The following is a 13,412-nucleotide window of genomic DNA, read 5'->3' as shown; positions in this document are numbered from 1 at the left end:
ATTTCTCCGTGTTCTTAATCATGCTCCGGAGTTGTAATCTGCACCAGGCATGCATTAGTAGCGTGTGCTGATAGATGGATTATTTGCGATTAGAACTATTATTACTACTACCTGTTTGATTTCGTGTAGTTTGTGTGAATGGGGTTTGCGTGATAGGGGGAAATGTTTGTTTTGCATATGAGTGGGTTAACTTTGTAAAGCAGTGCACTCGTGTTCATACATTTCCTGCAGAACATTCATTTGTTATATCAATTTATTGCTTGCTATCGTGTTTCATCACAATCAAATGCAACAAATACATCCAGTTCTTTTGAATTGCCGGTTGAATTGGTCAACAAAATTTAAAATGGTGATAAATGAAGTAAATGTCAAATACTAATTTTTTTCTTCAATAAAAATATTACTTCATACTTTTTCCTTTTCAAAATAAGCGTTAACAATTGGATATGTGGAGATAAGCAGATGATTGACTATATGATGATTAGTATTTTCTAGACTATTTTCACGAGTGAGATATATTTAATTATTTGAGTGAGGCATGTGCGGCATATTTATTTATTTTATTACTCTTTTCTTAAGCATCTTCGGTAATTCTTTCCATGGATATTGCGGTTTGAATAATTCTATAGCCCCATGGAGTAAAATTATGTGCATAGCAGTCGTCATATAGTATCAAAAGTACAGATCAACGTAAAGTTTTGCTGTGTCGATATAGTAATCGTAATTTTTTTTCTATGCATCTGCTTGGAGCATGAAATTTTTATAAGAATATTTCGAAGTCGTTTAATCAATTCTAAATCGACGCCAGTTATTTTGGAACTTGTTTCGGGATTCGGAAAAAAACCTATGGGCGGTATTTCCATCAGTGCTGTTCCAAGAACCTCCAGGCTTTAGTTTTGTCAATTATGAGACCCATTCTAGTTTTGAAGCTTTCCTAAATGTTAAAATTCCATTAATTGGTATTGCTGGGCTGAAAATCCGATTTGTTCTAGCATGAACCTTTTTTCGATGGCATGGAATGTGTTTCGAACCCAGACTTTTGCAGTTGAATCCCAGCCGATATGAGATACGAATCATGCTTTCAAAGTAACGTATCCAATCATGTGAAACTCCGATATTGTAACTTTACAAGCGCAGAAGCTGTATTTGTTAAGGAATTGACGCATTTCACTGAAACACTGCCTTACTGGCCTTCATCAATATCTCCAAAGGCTTTAACTCATTAAATTCGTTTTATTTTGTATAACTTTTTAATGATAAATTTTGTGATGTTTAGCCCGAATTTATATTTTATCCTCCACAGATTACTGTGATACGAAAACTTGCATGAATGGGATATTTTTCGTCGAAGAAATTTCCTTCGACTTGCACTGTGATCACGCGTATTTCTAGAGCTTGCCCCTCGGAATACATTCAAGGCGTGTTATTTGGCTTAGAAAATCTCAACTAAGTATTAATAAATGACGCTAGTTAATGCATACGTTGAGACGGCAAATGTTCCACAGGGAACGTTAACGCCATTCAAGAAGAAGTTCTCTCACTAAAACTACAATTTGTGCAGTTTTGCGCTACAATGGACTTTTTTGCCTAAATTTTGTATGTAATCACAACCGTGGCAAACTGGAGCAATAAAACTTTTAAGCTGGTTTTCTACAAAAAATCAACTTTTTTCATTATGTTTTTGTGTTCTTTCATTATATTCCGGACAGTTTTTCGAACAAGTTTTTCTCTGACGCCAAAAAAAGTTAGCATTGGAACTGCCATTCTGTTTCTGGGATCTCATTGAGAAAGTTGACTGAAGTGAAAAATGTTGGTGTTCAAGTGATACGTGAAGTATTGAAAAAATACGGGGAAGAGATTTTTTTTTGAGGTCCTGTCTCGATGTGGAAGTGAGAAAAAAAACCCGGAAAACTCAAGCTTGAACAACAAAATCAAGGAAGCTTTTCCTAAGCAAAAATATATATCAGTTCGTGATAAGAAGCAGATTGCCAGCATGAAACCTAGGGCTCGAATATTGTATATAATGTATGTTGTGTACAGTTGAATAACCATTGCATCATAATGAATAACAAGACATACATAGAACTGGCCTATAAATCAGGACGAAAAGTCCTGTGGCACCCATACATCGAGCTTCTTTGTGAATCCAAGCTTCTTCAGATGGTTAATAACGGTTTGATGACTTATCCCCAGCTCTTGGCCGATGCTACGGCTGCTACTATGCCGGTCTTTCTCGGCTAATTCAGCGATTTTGTCGCAATTTTCGACGACGACCTTCCGGAGCGTGGCGCATCTTCGACGACCTCTACACCAGAACGAAAACATTGAAACCATCGTTGTGCGGTGGAAATGGAAACTGTATCGGGTCCATAAACTGCACAAATTTTATTGGCAGCTTGAGATGCATTTTTGCCTTTGTCATAGTAGTACTGTAAAATATGTCGGATTTTCTCTTCATTTTGCTCCATATTTGCGACACTATAACTCACGAACGACTTAACCAAACAAAACACTGTCAAGGACTATATTATAGCGCACAAAAATACTTTTCCAACAAGCTATAGTATGACTCGATACAATGAATACAACTAGAACTACGCGCTTACAACGACACCTCGCGGAAATACCGCAGGACTTTTTTGACAGCCTAAAGGGTGTGTCACATCAAATTGCATCACGGAAAAAACGCTGTAGAAATTTAATTTTTAGGAATTATATCTTCAGCTTTCGCTTATAATCAGATAAGAGTGTATAGATCACGTTGGCCATGCTTCACTGTCAATTTTTCGTAAATTTGGAAAAATGTCGTCGAACGAAAAAGAGCGTCGTGAATTTATCCTGTGCACTCATTTCGAGAATCCGGAGTTGTCACATCGGGACATCGGTATGATGCTGGGAATCGTCCAATCCACGGTCAGCAGATTACTAAAACGATACTTCGAGAACCTAACCATCGACCGGAAGGTGAAGAACGGCAAAAATGGATGCTCCGTCAGTGAAAAAGATCACAAGCGCGTAGTTAAGCAGTTTAGACGTGATCCGAGAAGTTCGGTCCGGGATGTCGCCAATAAGCTGAATTTGTCTAGTTCATTCGTCCAGCGGACCAAGCAGCGGAAGGGCCTGCGTATATACAAGGTTCAGAAGGCTCTTAACCGCGACGAAAGGCAAAACATGGTGGGGAAGACGCGAGCCCGGAAGCTGTACACCGAAATGCTGACGCATTGCCTGGTAATGGACGACGAAACCTACGTCAAAGCGGACTTTCGTCAGCTGCCGGGCCTGTTGTTCTTCTCCGCAGAGGACAAATTCAGCGTTCCGAAGGAGATTCGCAAGCAGAAACTATCCAAGTTTGCCAAAAAGTACATGGTGTGGCAAGCGATCTGCTCTTGCGGAAAGCAGAGCGCCCCCTTCGTGATGACCGGCACGGTAAACGGGCAGGTTTACCTTAAGGAGTGCCTACAGAAGCGCTTACTACCACTATTGAAGCAGCACGAGGGCCCGACCATCTTCTGGCCGGATCTCGCTTCGTGCCACTATTCAAAGGACGTGTTGGAGTGATACAAAGCTAACGGGGTCACCTTCGTGCCAAAGGAAATGAACCCGTCCAACGCGCCGGAGCTTCGCCCAATAGAGAAATATTGGGCGATTATGAAGCAGGCCCTCCGGAAGAACCCAAAAGTTGTCAAATCGGAGGCGGACTTCAAGAGAAAATGGATTTCTGTTCAAGAAAAAAACTACAACCTGACGTTGTACAGAACCTTATGGACGGGGTAGAGAGGAAGGTGCGAGCATACGGGCTTGGGCTCGAAGTATGAATAAAAAGAAAATGCCAAAAGTTGTTTAATAGTTTTTATTTTACTGTCTAAAATTTTCAAAAGGATCGGTCTACTGGGCGAATTTCTACAGCGTTTTTTCCGTGATGCAATTTGATGTGATGACACCCTTTAATATTACAGACCGCACGATCCGTAATATCATCGATTGCATATCGTTGAGCTTGAGCTTGAGTAGATTGTCCAGGGGAAGGGAAGGAATGTTAGAATGATATTCGCGGCCAGAAGCGGTGCCTCTATAGCGTGGTTCACTTACGATTATCATCGAAGGAAAAATTGTTATTGGGAATGGGTAAGAAGAATCGGATGGTAAGCCTGTGGTAAGCGATGCGAACTCTCAACTATTCGGTGAAACGAGATTTCGAAAACAATATTCATTCTAACCGAAGAAGTTCACTGAGAAAACTCCTTTAAAAAAATCTCGATCTATAAATTTTTATTCATCACTCGTATTACATTTCAAATTCATCTCAATTATCTTGACCGAGGTTATTTTTTGGCAATCTGAAAAGGTCACTGAGAAAATCCTTTAACCCTTTCCCGTACAACATCGAGTCTCACTCGTGGTGTACTTGCATAACATAGGGCGCTAGAACGCTTAGCAGAGTAGTGAAATCACTTGATGTGTGACGTATTAAATAATACGGGAAGGGGTTAATATTCCTCGAATAGACGATATATTTTTCAACCTGAGAAGGTTACGGAGAGAGTTTCCGTTATTGATATTTTTTTACCCAAAAACTCATGATTTCAATTTCAATTTACTCAAACACAAAAAATAACATAGTTTTGAAAATCACATATTATATAGAGTGAAATCTACTCTTCCAAATTACGAAAACAACCTTTCTTTATGTTTGCCCCAGAAAGAATGACAAACAAATGAAAAGAGCGTGTTTTTGTTCGCGTAAATAATAATCAGGTCTGTCTTACGAAACCAACACTTATCTAGTCTTAATCTTAAAACAAGAAGAATTTTGGAATAAGGGTTACTGGAATAAGCAATCGCGTTCCTAAAATGTTTCCTAAGAATGCTACTGTGTATGTATATTTTCAACTGTTACACTAGAATGTATCTAGAATGTATCCAATGGAGTGGACACAGGTCAATGTGATTGCTATACCTAAGCCTAATAAAGACTTAAGTGACGCTTTCTTTGAGTTCTTTGAGTAAAATTTCCGAAAGAATTGTAGTAGATAGTTAAATACGCAAATCGAGGATAGAAATTTAATTGCTGCTGAACAGTTTGGATTAAGAAGTGAATATTCCACAGTACACTAACTTTGTAGAATTGTGCGAATCATTAAAACTAATAGAAACAATCGATTATCCATCGATAGGTTCTTCTGGACACTGAAAATTCCTTCGACACAGTACAGCACAAAGATTTAATCTACAAAAGACTGATGAGTATTTTCGTTTGTACTTTATGAAGCATTGCGCTTCATTTTTTGAAAATTGTAAGTTCAGACTCTGCTTCAAGAACACATTATTCAACAACTATCCAACTATTCATGATAGTGTTCCTCAGGGTAGTGTGTTATCACCAGTTGCGTAAAATCTTTTCACTTGTGGTATTCCATAATTCCTAAACCGTGTTCAATATCACTTTACGGGCGATTTCGCTTTAAAATCATCTGTAGAAAGACTTGGGGACGTAAAGCCTGTCCACGTTAAATTTCGGACACTTTTCTCTCCGTGTAATTTATGAAATATTTCACTAATCAATGAAAATTTTCACTTACATGACAGCTGAAACCCTCTTCTTTATTTCGATGTCCAACATGTTTACATTCTTCTTCAGTTTGGTAAAAGGGCGTCGAATCAAATGGAAGTACGCAAACGCATTTTGCACGAACGGCAGAAAAATCCAGCACTGTCGGTACGCGATCTCGCCAAAAAGCTAAAACTGCCGAAGAGTACCGTGTTTAATGTGTGCAAATCGTTTGACTGTGGATCGGAAGGTTGGAAGCGGAACAAATCGAAAAGTATGCTCCCGACAGATGGACCGAAAGGTGGTTGCCATTATTGAGAAACATCCCAACCTTTCAGTTATAAATGTCGCTCGAAAGGATGGAAATCAAAATCATATGTACAAAAAGTTATGCAGAGGCATGTACTGAAGGCGTACAAAGTGAAAAAGGTGCCCAATCGTGATGGAAAGCAAAATTTCACTGCAAAAAGCCGTGCTAAGGTACTCTACACCCAGTTTTTGCAAAAATGTTCATGCATCCTAATGGACGATGAAACTTATGTTCTCGAACACTTCAAACAGCTTCCGGGTCTCGCTTTTTATACTGCAATGCGAAGGAATGCCGTAGCCAAGTTTTTCCGGACCAAGAAGCAGTCTAAATTCCCCAAAAAGTACTTGGTTTGGCAGGCCATATGCAGTTGTGACCGAAAATCCAAATCTTTCTTCTTCACCGGCACTATCAACAAAGATGTCTACGAGAAGGAATATCTCCAGAAGCGGTTGCTATCATTCATAAGAAGCCACGGCTCTCCAGCGTTGTTTTGGCCAGATTTGGCCTCTTGTCACTATGCAAAATCCATCCTGGAATGATATAATGCACATGAGGTCAAATATGTGCCAAAAACACCAGATCCACCGAACTGACCAGAACTTCGCCCAGTGAAAATGTACTGGATTCTGATTAAGCGAAAACTATTCGAAACTAAGAAGAAAGCGAATGGCATTAATGATTTCAAGAGGAGATGGAAAAGCACCGCCACCAGCATATCTGAGGATATTGTACGAAGAGCGAGACGCTCTTCAAAATGCTATACAGCTTCATTAGTAGAAAAACCGTATTTCGACCGATATTGGCATATGCTTTTCCTGCATTGAGGGATAGTGCGAGAACACACATAAAAATGTTGCAAATTTTTCAAAACAAATGTTTAAAATTGATCTACGATCTCCCATATTGGTGTAGTACTGAAGATTTACGTGAAATAGCAGATATCGATATACCACATAGGTTTTGTAACAATGGGAGTCAAGATTTCTTTTAAAAAGTGTGTAGTATCCGATCAAGAGCCCATTGTGATCTTAGTGGTTAGTTATTATTGTGTTTTTTTTTTAGTTTGCAAATCAGTTGAAGCTCCTGACTTTTATTATCCATTAGTTTAGGTTGTTTTGTTATGGTAGTTTTTTATTTAGATAATTTTCCTTCATTGCTATGATTCATAAATTGCTTCGACTTTAATAGTAACAATTATTTGTTGTAAAGCGGATGTTGGCTTCAGAGCAAGAAAAATTATTATGTATACTCTGTGAATATTACGATAACCAAAAAAAAACGATTGATTTATTGATTGATTTTTGATACATTTTTATGTTTTCAGAACTGTCTATTGATTAGACGTATCATCATTATTCCATGAAGTACTCAAGATCTAGCACGGGAGGGTAAATTTTAATTCGATCAAAAAAATATCTGTAGTGAAACATCCTACTGGAACGTTATTGGTAAAAATCAAATAAAAGGCAATTGATTAGGTAAATTTCACTTTTTTGTTTTCAAATGATGTGAAATATCCGTTGCAATATCGATTTTATTTGCGCGGAAAAAAAGCTAAAACGGGCTCTCAACACACAAAAAAAACATTTGACTAGATAGGTAACAGAGTCGCTACAATATTTCATGAAAAAGTAAAAATCAAAGATAATAATTTCTTAAAGGCTGTCATTATTGTTTCAAAATAATAATGTTTCAATCAAGAGTCGTTTATCTCAGCAGCAATTGGTCATTTTGAAATGGTTTGGGTAGCAAATGGATGCCGAATAAAAGTTCATTTAGTCCAGTCATCGATTTGGTCGAGCAATGTGTTATTTCTTATAAGAGGTTACTCAGAAAAAAGTAGATTACCGTTATCATCGTTTAAAGACCGCTTTTATTGGGTTACTGTCATTGTCAACCAGAATACTGATTAGGTTTTAGCTGTTGTAGACAATTTATATTATTGCATTATTATATCTCTGTTTTATTTCTGCCTTCTGAAACATGATTGTTTTCAGTATAATCATTGAAGCCATGAGTAAATTCTAGCAATTTATTCGTTTTGTCAAAATGTTTGAAATGTGTAGGAGAAAACACGTGCGAGGGTCGTTTGAAAAGGCGCTAGGTGCTCCGAAGTTAAGCCTTCTGCATCATTCGGATTTTGCTCGGGTTCTATCAGTACTGAACAACTTTAACTTTGAACGGCAAACGAAACACTTTGGTAATATTCTCGATGGCTTGATGAAATGAAAAAAAAAATGAAAAAAATATATAGGTACAATTGCATAAATTAAAATGGGTACTCTAGAATTCGTATCTTCAGCTATCGATGTAAAACTCGACATGCTCGACTAAAGAAGCTGGAGATGAAGATTGTTTTTGAAAATTTAATCCCAGCATTAGCATAGTTTTTTTTTCATTATAGCAACGAACACTCCGTTTGCTTACAATGTATCAGTTATTCTGGTCAGTTATTCTGCACTCGGTTCTTTCCGAAGTATGGAAAAATCTTATTTGAATGCACTTGATCAATCAAAACGTTGTTATTTCTTGAGATTAAAGTACAAGTGTTTTTCAAGATATATAAATTGAATTTTGTCATCGAATTAAATGTTTTCAGTCTGGTAAATTTCAAATCACCAGCATTAACGTTAAGCTTATCAAAAAACAATTTAACTAAATAGGGAAAAAAACAAAATGTTAGTTAGTTCTTAATTTGCATGTTTAAATGCCATAGATACTTTTGTTTTTTTAACACTAGAACTACCGAAACCGTCAATTTGACGGATTTCAAATTTCATGGTCACAAATTTTACATAATTTTTATGTGTTGTTCTAACATTTTTTGATGACTTTTCATGAGATGTAAGGATGGTTTTTTATTCATATTCAATTTCTGTTTATCGGCTTTTAATTTCAACCTATTTCTACCGAATTGACGGATCTGGCAATTTCAAAGTTTATAACAATCTATACAACATCCATGGAATGGTGAACATCAATACGTATTTGCATTCAATTAGACATGCAGTTTCGTCCAGTATGCGCACAATAGTTATCCGATATGTTTGGAGTTCAGAGTAGTTAGAAAATTTAGACTGTAAACAATAGAGAAAGTATGATCACTCTATGATAACAAAATTATTATAAAAGAGTAAATAAGGCTTCTCCACCGGATGGTATTGAATGGGAGTCTAACTGAGAGTAAAAGACAGACTCTTTTCTCTTTGAGTTTGCAAAACCAAGAGATTAAAAAAATGAGAATTTTATGCCATTGTTATAACGTGTATTTTTGTGTCCAAAAAATGGGGACCTTCTTTTTTTCACGAAACGATGTACAGAAATCGATTTTCAGAAATCATGAGATTCATTCGTTTCGACAAAAAAAGCGAACGGAATGCTCAATTACAAACTGATAAATTTGGATTAGTTTCTGAAACGTGGAAATCATTCATTGAGAACAGCCAGGCTTGTTACAAACCTGATCAAAATAAAACAATAGACGAGCAACTGTTTCCTACAAATGCAAGATGCAGATTTCTGCAGTATATGCCAAATAAATCGGACATGTTCGGAATCAAATTTTGGTTAGCTGAAGACGTGAACAGTTAATACCTTATAAATGACTTCCCCTACTTAGGTGAAGATGAACTTAGACCATCAGGGGTACCATTGAGCGAATTTGTAGGTTTGAATCTACCAAGCAATTATGTGAACTGTGGAAGAAATATCACTACAGATATATTTTTTACAAATATGGAACTCGCAAAAAAAAACAAGTCTTGTTGGATCTGTGCGATCAAATAGAATAGAATTGTCAGGAACAGCTAAAGTGGTGAAAGATAACATGGCTCTTTACTCTACAAAACTCTACAAATTAGATAATATTATTCTGACAATTTATAAAAGTGAACCTCGCAAAAAAGTACTGATGCTTAGCTCTAAGCATAGATCCGTAAGAATAGATTTCAATAGAAAACAAATATCTGAAATTGTATCGTTTTACAATAAAATCAAGTTTGGAGTAGACCAGATGGCAGGCAAATATAGCGTAAAAGTAGGGTCTCGTAGATGGCCATTGCAAGTGTTCTACAATATTTTGGACTTGCAATCAATTCGTGGATTTTATACAAAGAGACATGTGATGGGAACATAACCAGGAATCAATTCTTGTTTCAATTGGCAGAAGAACTTTCCAATGAATGTAAGTGCTGCAGAGAACAAGCTTCCTCCAAAAAAAGAACCAAACAAAGCAATGGATTGTACTACAGAAAACTCAACTATAAGACCTCAAGAACGAAAACCTTGCCAAATACAATTGTGCAACAAAAATAGAGCGACGTATACTTGCAATACATGCAACAAATACATTTGTGGCAAGTGTTCATCCAGAATAACATGTTCTTGTAGACATATAAATGTAAATATAAACCGTTTTTGTTTATTTTTTTATTATAAACATATAAAGTGTTACATTAAATGTTACTTTTATTAACATAAACTAAGTCAAAAATACAACAAAAGCGCTTATCAGAAATCCGTCAATTTGACGGGTGCGGTAGAACTAGGTATACATCAAACGTCGGTAGTTCTAGTGTTAATCGATGCTGTTGTGAATGAACGCATCTCCTGTTTGTCCAGTCATTCCAATTTAAATACTTATACAAAAACAAATCGCAAAATCGCTGAAAGACACTATTTTCCATCCATCAAGAACAGATAAATTTCTTGGCAAAATTCGACCTGCAAAGACAGACAGATTGTCTATTTTGCATAATCATATACCAGTATGGAGTGTAAACAGTATTTGATCACATTAGAATAAGTTTTCTCTTTTTTCATGCTAAATGGTTTTCAAGTAGGAACTTCAGTAGGTGATCTACTTATTAGGAACAGTAATCAAAATGCATCCTCATGCATGTCAAAGTGTTTGTACTGCAGATTATTTTTCATATTTTCATCTGTTCATTGGGTTCATTTATCTAAATAATTGGCTTGAAACATTCCGACATAAACATTTACAAAGGTGAAAAAAACATTCCTCTGAAATCTTGTCAGATGCTCTTCAAATGAATGAAGTAGAACATTATTGAAAAAAAATCAACTAACCAATATCTAGACAGAACGGTACGATGATTCGCCTCACTTATTTAACATTTCATCATTGTGTATATATTCCAATCCAATGCACTATACAACGATAATATTTCCACATGCTTTGCTCATCAAATCCACTCATTCCGCCTACAACAATGACGTATGTTTCATTATTATTCCATAAACAATATAAAAAAGCAATTTCCGCTGTGTGTGCACTGCACTAATCCTCGGCTCACATCGATCACATATTCAGCACTTTATGTGCCCCACAATCACTCGTCGGGGTTTAATCACCGTAACCATCACATGCCCTCCACTTATTGATTCATCTCTTCGTGAAACACTGGTAAGTGGGACGTTTACCGCCAATCAACACGTGTCGCTGTGGGACAACTTTAAACACTACTTCTTGTGGAGCTTTTTTCCTCGCAATCGCTCATTCGCACTTACGCCGGTTGACGAATAATCAATCACCTTATTTATTCTCGGTTTGCATTACACTTGCTTGGGGAATGATATCTATCCGATGCACTATTAATCATTCATTCACGCTCTTCCACCAGTAAAAATAACTACCCTCATTTACATTGTATAAATTTCCCGAAGCGCGGAATATTCGCCTCACTGCATATCATCACTCAATAGCAAGGACAGGTCGGTTGCACCTTTTGTCCGTGTGGCCCCCTTTTTTCAATTCCCGCAGCGGTAGCAGCACTGGCAGCTTAGTGAACCACGAGTAATCCAGTTATCCTGACACCGTTTTCCCCCCTGGCAGACACTACCACATACTACGGGTGAATCACTTTTCACTCTTTTTCGCCCACTTTCGGCTCCTCGCCAACTCCTTTCGCATCAACACACCGACATTAATCGATTAGCCCTGAGCGGCAGAGCGAATCGCACGAAACGAAAAAACAACACATAACACAACAGCCCCTTCAACCAGGTGAGTTGGATTTATTGGTTTTTCCACTCGAGTATTTTCCCTCGGTACAACTGCTCGCTCGTATTATCCTTTCGTAGGCCAGTGCTGAACTCGGGGTGTTTAAATACTCACTGCGGAGCGCTCTGTATGCAGAGCCTCAGGGTCTCAGTGAAACGCGCGCGCGACATTCGAACGGAACCACGACGAACCGAAACGCTTCAATGCTGAACCTGCACTGAATCTCATCGGCCCACCGCTGGAAGCTTCGTCACTTTATGCTGCATGCGAACCACACCGCATAGCATAGCTCTGGAGGAGCGAGAATATGCTTTGCGGTTAAGATTGCGTGAGAGTGGGAGAATAATTGGGAGAAAGCATAGAGTGCTTCCAGTGTTTTCGATGTTTGTACTAAAGGGTGAGTGCTGTTGGGGGTGATTGCTGGTAACTCACTGTGGTTCGGAAATCGAGCTGCTTCCAACATAAGCGAAACACTCAGAATGGTTCGGAAATTTTCCACTCATTTCCTCGACAGCTCTCAGCTGTCGGGTTTTCGGAGAGCATTTCATCTGAGCGTATATATGCTATGCAAGAGAAGGTTACGATTCTAAAGGTAGGAAGGAGCATTTGTGATTTCTGGTCCACTTTGGATCCGGAGCTAGTAGGTTAGTTTTACGCAAGAAACATATTAGAAGTTTTGGACATCGCTTTTCATCTTGCAGCAGGATTTTTCTGTACCATTCGAGCTAGAAATTGTCATTTCGAAATACAAGGCATTTTTTCTATTTTCGCATCACTCATACTGTTGAACCTTTTGTTAAGTGACTCTAAGGACGAGGAAAAAAATCCGTGTAAAGAGACGACGTGAAGATAACATTTTCGCTTCAGTGAAAGAATGGCTCCATGCGCAAGGGAATTGGAGATAGAGTTGCCTTTTTGGGACCAGAAAAAAAAGTAGATTGTTTTATCTACTTTTTTTTATAAAAAAAAATAAAATATGGAACTCACCGCAAACCGACTTCTACAACTTTATGACCCAGCACTTGTGCAATATTTTCACAGAAACAAAAAAATATATAAGGTAGTAGTTCCAAGACACACGACCACATTTTTTTCGTAGTACGAAATTGTTTGATTAATTTTTTTCTATTATCTCGAATATTGTTTTAGAATGCGCATAAAAAAGCCCCGAAATCTAAAATCAACATGCACGCTTGAAAGCTTTGAAGATTATTTTGTTCATAATGGACTGCAAAACAACAATGAATCGCTCAGTTTTTTTTTCTAGATTCGATTTCTTACCTTGGAACATGAATCTTCCTGAGATTCTAGAATGCACAATACGATTTGCAGGACTTAAATCGCTTATGACGGACTGCTTCCGACGATCAGTGTTGCGGATATTCAGGGGTGAGCAAGTTAATCGAATTAATTTCCACGATCGCATTGTCCACATAGAATTACGAAATTCAGTTTTTCAACATTTCACGAATATTCGCACTTGACTCGGAGAATACGGTTATTTATGAAAAATGTAAATCCAAGATGGCTGG

The 13,412-nt window shown here is 37.5% G+C and overlaps 1 protein-coding gene across 2 annotated transcripts in view; it reads right to left on the bottom strand.

The window, feature by feature from the left end:
- Nucleotides 1–12,084, bottom strand: part of LOC129774711 (uncharacterized) — a 224,388-nt gene extending 212,304 nt beyond the window's left edge. For both annotated transcript variants that reach the window (XM_055778592.1, XM_055778593.1), the window contains exon 1: nucleotides 10,947–12,084. The gene's annotated coding sequence lies outside the window, so the exon portion shown is untranslated. The remainder of the gene's footprint in view (nucleotides 1–10,946) is intronic.
- Nucleotides 12,085–13,412: the final 1,328 nt, after the last annotated feature.

This window comes from Toxorhynchites rutilus, chromosome 3, assembly GCF_029784135.1.
Source record: "Toxorhynchites rutilus septentrionalis strain SRP chromosome 3, ASM2978413v1, whole genome shotgun sequence".
In the NCBI taxonomy this organism is placed as follows: domain Eukaryota; kingdom Metazoa; phylum Arthropoda; class Insecta; order Diptera; family Culicidae; genus Toxorhynchites; species Toxorhynchites rutilus.
This window is presented reverse-complemented; position numbering and strand designations above follow the sequence as displayed.